An 11,205-nucleotide genomic window follows, 5' to 3' on the forward strand; every position below is an offset into this window, starting at 1 on the left:
AGGACATTTTTTGGCAGTCGAATTGGTGAACATATAAACTGTATTTTCTCTTGTAAATTGAACATATAAATTTTTTTCTCAATAATTGAACTTTGCAGCTTTGCTGCCTTCTTTCCCCAACCCTTACGCTTTCTTTTCCCTCAATAAAATGTCAATATTTTTTTATTCTTAAAAGTATTTCCTTGTCTTTATTTTTTCATGTCCTGATTTTTTAGGCTTATTAACATGAACCACGTGGGATAACCTTCACGGGACTCAGTGAATAAATTTCCCGCACCCTTTCTTGAGGGTGCTGGGTTTCCCCTTCCCGCATTAAAAACTATCTTGTATCTTATTTGCTGTTGTGGAGGGGGGGTTAAAGCAACCTCATTTTTGCATGTCATATTTTGTTTTTAATCGACGACGTTATATCTGAACGCTTCAAAATTCCGGTCACGTCATAAAGTAGCGGTAAAACGTCATGCTTTTTTTCATTTTCTTTTTCACCTTCGCGTCACACGTCGAGCCTGTCTACCTACTGCCACTATTTCTTCTCCCTTTTTTTTTTTGCTCAACATGAACCTACAAACACCCTGGCAACACTGGGAACCCAGGCTAGTTCAAAATAAATAAATGAACTATTACATACTTTAAATTTCATACAACAAATAACTCTTTTTAAAAATATACTTTTTATATATGTGTTTCAAAGTTTCTCGTGCAATAATCGGCTTCTTTGAAAAAAAAAACTACGTTTACCTGCATTTTCCGTGAGTATTTTAAGATGGTATAGTAGATAACAGAGTAAAGTTTTCTGATATACGTTCTTTGGCAAGACTGGAGTTTAGGTGGAAAAATAATCTCGAACCCTTTATCACATAAAAGGAACTAATTTCCTTAATCACCGGTACGTTACTATGTCAATAATATAGGTATTTCAGAAGTTGTTTTTGAAAACAACTTAAAGAAGCCCAACTTTTAATTATTTATTTTAAAACGTTTCACGATCTTTTTTTCACGATATCTTTCTTCTCTCATTTTTTACTTCTTTATTTTAAACATTTTTTAAATTTTAAACAGAACGTTCCACGATATCTTAAGCACCTATTTTTAACACGGTAACAAAAATACATAAGTACCGAAGGTTTTATAATTAATAAATTTAAATTTGAAATAGAGAAATAATAAATTGCAAGAGATTACGCGTGTTTAATATTAATTTGTATCGTTTATAACTACTCACGTAATTTAATAATAATCACGCGATTCAATTTTTAATTAAAAAAATATTGTTTAAACTTAAACTTTAAAAAGTCTGATAATTTATTATTTCTATTTATGTATTGTTTGTCATTAAGGTATGAGTGCATAGAGCGATCCGGACGTAAATAATAACGTTATATTTAAAAAGACATTCTTAATATGGGGAGGGGGGAGTGTTTTGTACATATTCTATACTTCAACCTTACAATTGAATAATTAAAATAAAAAACTTTAATTAAACTTGGAAATACGATTTAAAAAATAGCGCGGATCACTCTCTGCACTAGCACCTTCATTAAAAAAAGTATTCATTGTGTAAAAAAAAAAAAAACAAAAAAAAAACACGGAACATATAAGACATTTAAATATGAATAGAACTGTTCATAATTGCAACCTACGAAATTTTTTTTTTATTTTAATTAAAAGCAATATAAAAAGAAGTTTTGTTTTTTTAAAGTTGTTTTCAAAAACAACTTCTGAAATACCAATATTGTTTATATATTATTGACATAGTAACGTACCGGTGATTAGGGAAATTAGTTCCTTTTATGTGATAAAGGGTTCGAGATTATTTTTCCACCTAAACTCCAGTCTTGCCCGTTTTTTATTAAATTTTCAGTAAAACACTCCTATACTCTTTTCCTCGAGTGGCCTCCGAGCCTTGATGAGTCGTTACTATATAAAGCAGAATAAATGAAAAATGAAGAAAACTGGCCGGACAATTACCATTTATTGTCACACTCTTAGCATTATTAAGAGTTTATGTGGGACAAGTACACGAGTATGTAAACGTATTTTATTTTTATTTGCAGACATCCTTTTCTATTCGTTGTATTTAATGTATACATCTATATATATATACTCACACATATATGCATATATATATATATACATATATATGTATGTATATATATATATTTATATGTATGCACATTATTTCTCTCTGTATATATATATTATGCATATATGTGTGTGTGTGTGTGTGTGTGTGTGGGTGTGTGTGTGCGTGCGTTCCCACTGTATTGACTATATTTCCTTAATTTGGAGAAAGTCGAACGTTGAATCTGGCTCTACGAGTAAATAGCTAAACAGCCAAACATGTTTTTACCAAAGTAAACAGGAAAAAAAAAATGCAGAAAATAAAATTAAATTCACCAGATAAAGAAAACGAAAAAAAAATCTTAGTTTCATTGTCTTTTCTAAAGGCAAGTCCATACATATTTTTTTGTTTAAATTTGTTTTAAACTTGTATTTTTTATTGTTATTTGTGCTTACAATTTGAGTATGTTCTTTCGTTCTGTTTATTTTTTTCGTTTGCAATGCTAGACTTATTCTGTTTGTGATGTTGATTTAAGGTTGTGGAATACGTGTCCAAAGACACATGTATCTGAAACAATCTTGCTAAACACATTTATTTTTTTATTTTATTTTATTTTATTATTTTTCTTTTATTCGTTCCATACCGTCCGTTGAATATTCTGTTCAGTTAGACACACGCGTGCGAATTTATTTTTGTACACGATGTTTTCGTGAGACTTTGGTTTCTTCCTTTCATTCAAACGACTTGATAGTTACGTGCGTAATAAAAAACAAGGTCGGATCTTCAGAAGATACGTCTGGTAAATGAAAACGTCCCAGAATAAAAAATATACTCAAATGTCGCTTCATGAATATCCTAACTTGAAAAAAAAATCTGATTTTGAACAGAAATTAATACACTCTGATGAAAGAGGAAGCGTCCCGTAGCATTAAACGTTAATATCCATTCGCATGTTTGCTACATTTAGTTTTAAGTATATCTTTTATTTTATTTTTAATATGTTTGTTTTGAAAATAGCTTTCGACAAAACATGAAGCAACAAGTCAGAAACTGGGGAATCAAATGCAAGCGGATGATAGATATTTAAAAGTAATAAAATGTCACCGTTTTTTACAATATTTCTATAAGGGAAACATACGGTAATCGTACAGTTTAATCAAGACATTAAAATATGAAAATCTTATTATAAACTTTCCTAATGTCTCTGTGTGTGTGACGCGGTTTATCTCAGCCTACAGGCAACCTACCCAGGCAAGTAACCCAGCGAGTGTTTTAGTGATATTTATATCCATGTTTATTGCAAGGAAAGGCAAAAAAAAAAAAAAATGCAAAAAAATAACGATTTATTAAATAACGTTTTATTTAATGGATATTTTTCCAGTACAAGGACTCAAGTTTTCCCAGCTGGGCAAACTTGGGCTCTTTTATCTGAAAAAAAGGTATATTGTACGTATCCGTTATAGAATGACGTTCTCCGAAAAAAAACACTTAATTTCATCAAGTATTATTTTTTTTACAGCGAAAAAACAATACGTTATGATACCGAGTAAAATGTAGTCATGCCTTTATTTGTAGGAAGAACATCTAGTATTTATGATGGAGAGGGGGTATCGGCGCTTTACACTTAGTTATCTCCCCGTAGCCTGGTCAAAAAATCTAAACATGACTACCTTTAGTGTGCTGTCATAAAAATGTGTTTTTCGCTGTAAAAAAAAAAAAAAATACTCGATCAAATTAATTGAATTTTTTTTCAGAGATCTTTAGTCCAAACCAAATTCGTACAAAATAACATTTTCCGATATTTTCATTTTATTAATGTCTTGATTAAACTATACAAGTACCAAATATCTTAATAAAAACCGAAGCATACTGTGCCATGAAATGTTAGGAGTTTTTTTTTTCTGGAAGGGCTTATACTCTTTGTTTTTAAGTATATATCATTTTTTTTTCTAGAGGAATCGCTTTACAAAAAATATGAAGCAACTTAAAGTAAAAAAATAAACACAATCCTTCTCGATTAAAAAAAAAAGCTCCTGCTACATTGATTGATTCGCATTACGAAACATCGATTGTATTTCCTTTGTCATAAACATCGTCCATGAGTAGAAAGGAGTAGAGGTAAAAGAGGGGATGTTAGACGACCGAAGCTGTCGAAAATTAAAGACAGCAAAGTAAACGTCCACTTCAAGAATCCAAATGTTTTATTTTTATTCAGGATTTTCTCCCAAGCTTACTATCAGACATTGCACCCCTCTAACAACGACAATAATGGTAAGCTAGGCGTGAAGTTCACCTTAAAAAAGAAAGATAGAAAACAAAGAGTTTGATATTTAGACGAAAGATAAGAAAACCCGGACCATAATGCGCGTAGGGGGCGTAATCTACTACAATACACACCTACAGATCTATACAGGGTGGAACGATAAATTTGTCGCTCGAGAAAATACGACGATTCTGTTTCAATTGAATAAAAATGAGTTTACGTTTTTGTTGTAGACCATGTACTTTTTGTTCAGTCGCGTACAAATCCAAAGCGCAATAGGAGTATTCTAACATGTCTGAAAATGCCACAGTGTTTAACGAGCAAGATCGGAGAAGCACCGTTGTACAACTCATGCTTTCTACCGTTCAAAGTTATGACAACAGTACCACTCTCAGCAGCCTCAAAATGTTTCGCTGCATTGCCACAAATAATAAAGGCGTGCCCAGCTTGGTATAAACAAAGATTCTGGCCACGGTTATGTTCTTTGGTGTGGTTTTATATTAGTGGCACATCTTGCCTCCTCACATCTTCGGAATCGGCTTAAAAGTCATCGCCAAAATATACCTGGATGTGCTGAAGAGTGTGGAAAGACCCCGCTGCGATCAAATAATTGTTGGCAGAGGAAGGGTGTGGCAGCATGACGCCGGCTCATAACTTGGCTTCAGACGGAGCGCAACGATTTTGTACATTTCTCTCTGCTCCCTACTCCCATGGATCCCTTCGTTTGGTCATATGTCGAGAACATCACGGCAGTGACTTCCCAGAAAACCAAAGCCAGGGTGATCGCTGCCATCAGCCGACTATTGACTGAGCTCCAGCTGGTGATGGTAGAAAAAACATGTCCCTACTTCCGGATTCGTATGAAGGACATGATTGAAGCTGAAGGCGGCCCTATTGAATATATATCAGCTCTACTACATACTCAAGTTTCCTAAATTAATATTTTAAATAAAAGATTTTAAATAAAGCTCTAGTGTCGCTTTATTAAGGCAACACTTTCATCTTTATATATATATATATATATATATATATATATATATATATATATATATATATATATATATATATATATATATATATATATATATATATATATATATATTAGTAGCCTGCTAAGCCCACACGGGAGCAAACCAAGCAAAAAGAACACTCCGCAAAATACATTCCAACGCAGCAAAACTTAAGATGCCTTGCCATGACACGATATATAAAAATGTAGGCAAATTTGAGCATATTTTATTAATTTAAAAATATATATTTTTTTTTTTTTTTTACCAATTATCATAAAATTTTAAGAATAGCATAGTATTAACATCTTCAAAAAGATTGCAAATTGTTATGTAGCTCCGTCCTATAGAACCAGAGATATGTGCATTTAAATATTCAATTTGGCTACGAGTATATATATATATATATATATATATATATATATATATATATATATAAAGAGAGAGAGAGAGAGAGAGAGTGATAGTTAAATATACTACGTTTATTGGCAATTTTATAAGATCTAAATCTCAGGACTAATGATAAAAATAAACTCCCTCTTTCTCTCTCTCTCTCTCTCTCTCTCTCTCTCTATATATATATATATATATATATATATATATATATATATATACATATATATATACACACACATACACACACACACACATATATATATATATATATATATATATAGAGAGAGAGAGAGAGAGAGAAAGAGAGAGAGAGCCAGAACGAGAGGGGGGCGAAATAAATATTAATTATATATGCAGACAGATTTTATTGCAATAGATAATGCATTTTTAAGTTAAAAAAATTATATAACACTTAGAAATCAAAGCTGAATATAGAAAGCATAAATTGTCTCCCCTTGATTTGTTGATACAAATGTTGCGATTTTGTTGTGGAGCTTTAAGGCAAAAGATGTCTTCAGAGACTAATGACCCATATGAATTTTCACCCTCTCATTTCCTGACCCAGACAGACGTTCGTTCGATTTAACCTCAAGCGTTCAGGGTGTTCTTTCTGAATGTGGCTAAATGCTAATTTAGATATTTACATATTTACATCGGCAATAGACTGAAGAATATTGATTGATAATTTATAGCTATGGACTTGCTAAGGTAAACGTATTGAGTGGAATAGAAAGATATGCGATCTGTCGCTGTAGTATCACGACTAGTTTAACTTTGATTCTGTTAGTCCACTAGGATACTTATCCGCCTGTGATTTCGGAAGTTGCTTTTTAGACTAGCTACAGAAATACCCAGACTGTTGAAATCAATAAGATAAAAAGCTATAGCAAACATCTAAATGACTATTTTAACCACAAATCCTGATTTCAAAAAACGAAAAATTAAAAGATTCATCTGCCTTACTTTTAATGCTAGGTTTATTTATGGTGTCTTTTAAATTCAATAAAAACCCTTCAAAATTTGCTGATGAGGAGACCTTGCTTATCAAAAAACTATATATAATTATTGTACATAACTTGATGTATACCACAATAAAAAAGCATTGTTTTCCGAAACGATCGTACAGATAATTGATTTTGTTGTTGTTCCTTCTTATGAAACGGATTTTTAATTTAATTATAATTTGATTTTTAAATTTTAAATTATCAATCACATTACTTAATATATATATATATATATATAGATAGATTGATAGATAGATACCTATCCATATTTATCTATCTATCTATCTTATCTATCTATCTATTTATCTATCTAAACGGAGAGGTAGACAAGATATGAATATGATCATGTTTTCATAAAACTTGTCAAAATATAACAGAGCTAGATCATAGACAAGTTCCCCCGAAGATCTTATCAGCTGATTGGAACTACGTGTGAGTCACGGGGATCGGGTTAGCTGGAGATTACTTGGAGTTGGAATTTGGACACGGTGAACAGCGATATGGTTTATGATTGCCCCTCCCTCAATGGAGACTGTTAAAGACCACAAGAAAAGAACTTACCTTCCATGTTCAGATGCGCCGACATCTGGGAAAGTGAATAACAAACAAAAAACATTTTTCTCTTGGAGTGAATGCCTTTCGTCCAACAGGTTCAAGCCTATTAAAAGAGGAGGAGTTCTAGATGGACCAGTGAATATAAGGTATGTCCGATATATGACAGCAACACACATACACACGCATATAAATTTAGACGCTCACGGAACATACAACGTTTATATATACACTACTCGACATAACATTACGTGTTAATTTATGGTGAAGAAATACAGATAATTCTATGGATTACTATGCGTGTAAAGAGGGTGGGTTGTGTACGCCTATGCTTATACCTAAATGTATAAAGGTATAAATATAAGTAACTAATATATTTCTTAATAAATACTTATTATCAAGTGGTATATCACATTATTGAATATATTTATGTTAGAGGACATTATTGAAAAGTTTCTATTTAAACATTTCCAGATGTTTACATAGTATGATAATGTCGCACTTGAATAAGTTTTATTTTTTAAACTTTGAGAGACATTATTAATACCTGAAACACTCACTCCTGCTACGTATGATTTTTATAGATTACTATGCGTGCGAAAGAGCAATGTACACGAACGCGTAAGCCTAAATGTATACGTGTATGTGTATACGTTTCTATTTAAACATTTCCCGGTTTTTACATAGTATGAGAAAGTCGACTTGAATAAGTTTTTCTAACTTTTCGAGACATAATCTTATCGGCTGATTGGAACTACATGTGAGTCACGGAGATCGGGTTAGCTGGAGTTTAGTTGGAGTTGGAATTTGGACAAATTTTTATGTAGCTCCTAAAGAACCAGAGATATGTGCATTTAAATATTCAATTTGGCTACGAGTATATATATATATATATATATATATATATACATATATATACATATATACATATATACTGAATCACTCACACCTGCTTTTATAGTAAGCCATTTCTCTGTGTCTTAGTGAATATTTAGGTTTCGAAATGTTTCCGGACCCGTTTTTTTTTCCATTTTCCTACGCTAATATCAATTTAAAAAAAAACATGTACCTTTATAGCAATATAAAAATATCCATTTTCTGTTCAAGTAAATCGTCTGATGAACAGAAACAACCTAATCAAATGCATGTGTTTCAAGAAGAAAGTTTTATTAAGAATTTAATTTTACTTAAGTTTTTAGGTTACCTGTGCAGATCTAAGGGACGTTTTGATTGGATGAACAAGATTGAACGCCGAATCAGTTTCAATGGAAGTGAAACTTTATATCCTCGGAATAAACTCGGAAGAATCATCTAATCTACTACGCTGTCTGGCGCTGGTAGAATACAACACAAAAAGATGAAGCAAATAAGGTTGTATATATAAAAAAAGAACAAAAATAATCAACGAATAAAAACAAATGATGTGAAAAAAATAATAATCACAATAAAAAAATAAAACTATGGAGACCGCATTGTGAAGTAGGATGCAGTAGCAATTTTTTTCAATGGTGTATCCAATTTCTTTTGGCATTTTGAGGGTTTCCTGTATAATCCACTCCTAGAACTGGAAAGAAAAATAAACACATGCTTATATATATATATATATATACATATATATATATATATATATATATGTGTGTGTGTGTGTATATACATATATATATGAGCATGTGTTTATTCTTCCTTCCAGTTATATATGCATACATAAAGATATATATATATATATATATATATATATATATATATATATATATATGCATACGTAAAGATATACATATGCACATATATATATATAAATATAAATATATATGTAGTAAATATAAATATATAATCATATATACATACGTAAAGATATATATACACATATATATATATATGCATATATGCATACGTAAACATATGCATGCATACATAGCCACATATCTGTATACACATACACATGTGTACACATGCATGTACATATGTATATATACATATGCATAGAAATTTGGTACACTCATATAGATGTACGTATATATGTATGAACATTTTTAAATGTATATAAGTGTATATATACACCCACATATATATATATATATATATATATATATATATATATATAATTTAAAAAAATAAACAAATAGACAAAGAAATAAAATAAAATAAAAATAAATAAATAAAAGCATTATCCCCCGCTCCCAACATACACATACAACGTCCACCATATCCTTATGTAAATGGAATGAAAGTCTGCCAGGTTCCTACTTCCGATATGGCCCTAAAATGGGTAGGTCGCTGTTTCCAGACTCTTCAGCTAAGGTTAAAAAATGTTTCCAACTTTGAACCTAATTTGGCCTAATTACCGCTAACTGTTTTCTTATTACAGCTTTGACTAAAAACTCGTAACTAAATTTTACCTATCTTGTCTTGCTTTTTTGTTCTGTTCTCAAATCTTTGTCAAATATGCTGTTAACCAATATCGTATTGTTACATGTAAAACGGAAAGAAAAAAAGTCACCTATGTAAACGAGAATCTTCCCAAATTAAAATCTTGAATAAGTAACTAAACTCAAATGTAAATTAATATTAAGCCGACTTCACAAATTGATAAAAGTTAATTATTGGACTTTAATTATCAGGTGAAGCTCGACTGATTCACACTCGAGATATATAATGCCAAAAACATCCACCCATTAATAGGGGAGGGGAGATTATCTTCAAAAACATCCTGAATTGATAATTTACCACCGGACTTATAAGTAGATATTAATAAGGCCTTGTACCCATTCCCCTCCCATTTTTTTTAAATGGATATTAGATAATACAGTGGATGTGTTATTGGCAGCACCAGTAAGTCTCGCTTCTCCTTTTTTGTCCCTCAGTCCTCGTGCAACTGAATGATTTTTCTGACAAACTGTGACGAAAAGGCTGCTTTAAAGGTCGGTAGTACTTGGTGAACAGTAGTCTGAGATGTCGAACATTTTCTGTCTCTATGTCTATCCTTGATGCTATGTCACTAGTAAGGATGCTTGAGGTAAACGTTTCGTCTGGGCTGACGTTATCCGCCTGATAGTCAGGGACCCGAACCTTGGATTAACCACTAAGGAGGATGTCCTATGAGCAGGCGCAAAATATTGCGACTGCTGTATTGCCATTTGGTGAATGGACTCTTGACCACGCCACAAATCCCAAAATCTCAAGATGAAACATCTCAAGAAAAAAACTCGAATAAACCTAGAACCCCACCTTCCAAGGTAGACACGTACTACCATGTATCATTCTCCAACATCATGGGCCCAGGTTCCAACCTTCTAGAGGTTGAAACCCAATTACAGGAGCCGACACCGGGCATATTCATTCTAAGCGAAACTCGAATAGGACCGACCACTTCCCTAGATGAGTCCATAATTAACGGATACTCTAACTTAACATCTAAATCTGATCCCTAAGATCGCCATGGGACTGGGAATATATGCTTACATTAAAGATGGCTTCCCATTTGGCAGGGATATATCTAGATAATATCCTAATTTACCTTATATGTGCTTCCGGGTTGCACTTGCTTACACTACTGCATTTATATTTGCTCCCTATCGGCCCCACAACAGCGGAGTTACTCTCTTAAGATCATATCTAACAAAATAGACCACATCCTGTATGCACATCCCTCGGCCAACATCCACATCTGTGGTGACTTCAACGTCCATAACGTGGAATGGCTGACACACTCAAATAAGACGGACGATGAGGGGACGTTCTGTCATGACTTTGCCATTGCTTATGACCACACTGATCCTTCGCAAGCCCACCAGTGTGCCCCATACTACAGGTCAATATGCCAGCCTCCTAGACCTTTTTCTCTCAACTTCCCCTGAGCTTAAAAAGGATGTCTCCTCTATAGTATTAGACCTGACCGAATGGTTAATTGTAGGCATAGACTGA

The 11,205-nt window shown here is 32.4% G+C and overlaps 1 long non-coding RNA gene across 1 annotated transcript; it reads left to right on the forward strand.

Moving 5' to 3' along the window:
- Nucleotides 1-492: 492 nt before the first annotated feature.
- On the forward strand, nucleotides 493-8,746 carry LOC145255521 (uncharacterized). The gene is made up of 2 exons (XR_013863853.1): nucleotides 493-749; nucleotides 8,484-8,746. It is a non-coding gene; the product is annotated as an uncharacterized LOC145255521 (long non-coding RNA).
- Nucleotides 8,747-11,205: the final 2,459 nt, after the last annotated feature.

Source organism: Euprymna scolopes, chromosome 31 (assembly GCF_053919585.1).
Source record: "Euprymna scolopes isolate OS-2025 chromosome 31, ASM5391958v1, whole genome shotgun sequence".
NCBI classification, from domain to species: domain Eukaryota; kingdom Metazoa; phylum Mollusca; class Cephalopoda; order Sepiida; family Sepiolidae; genus Euprymna; species Euprymna scolopes.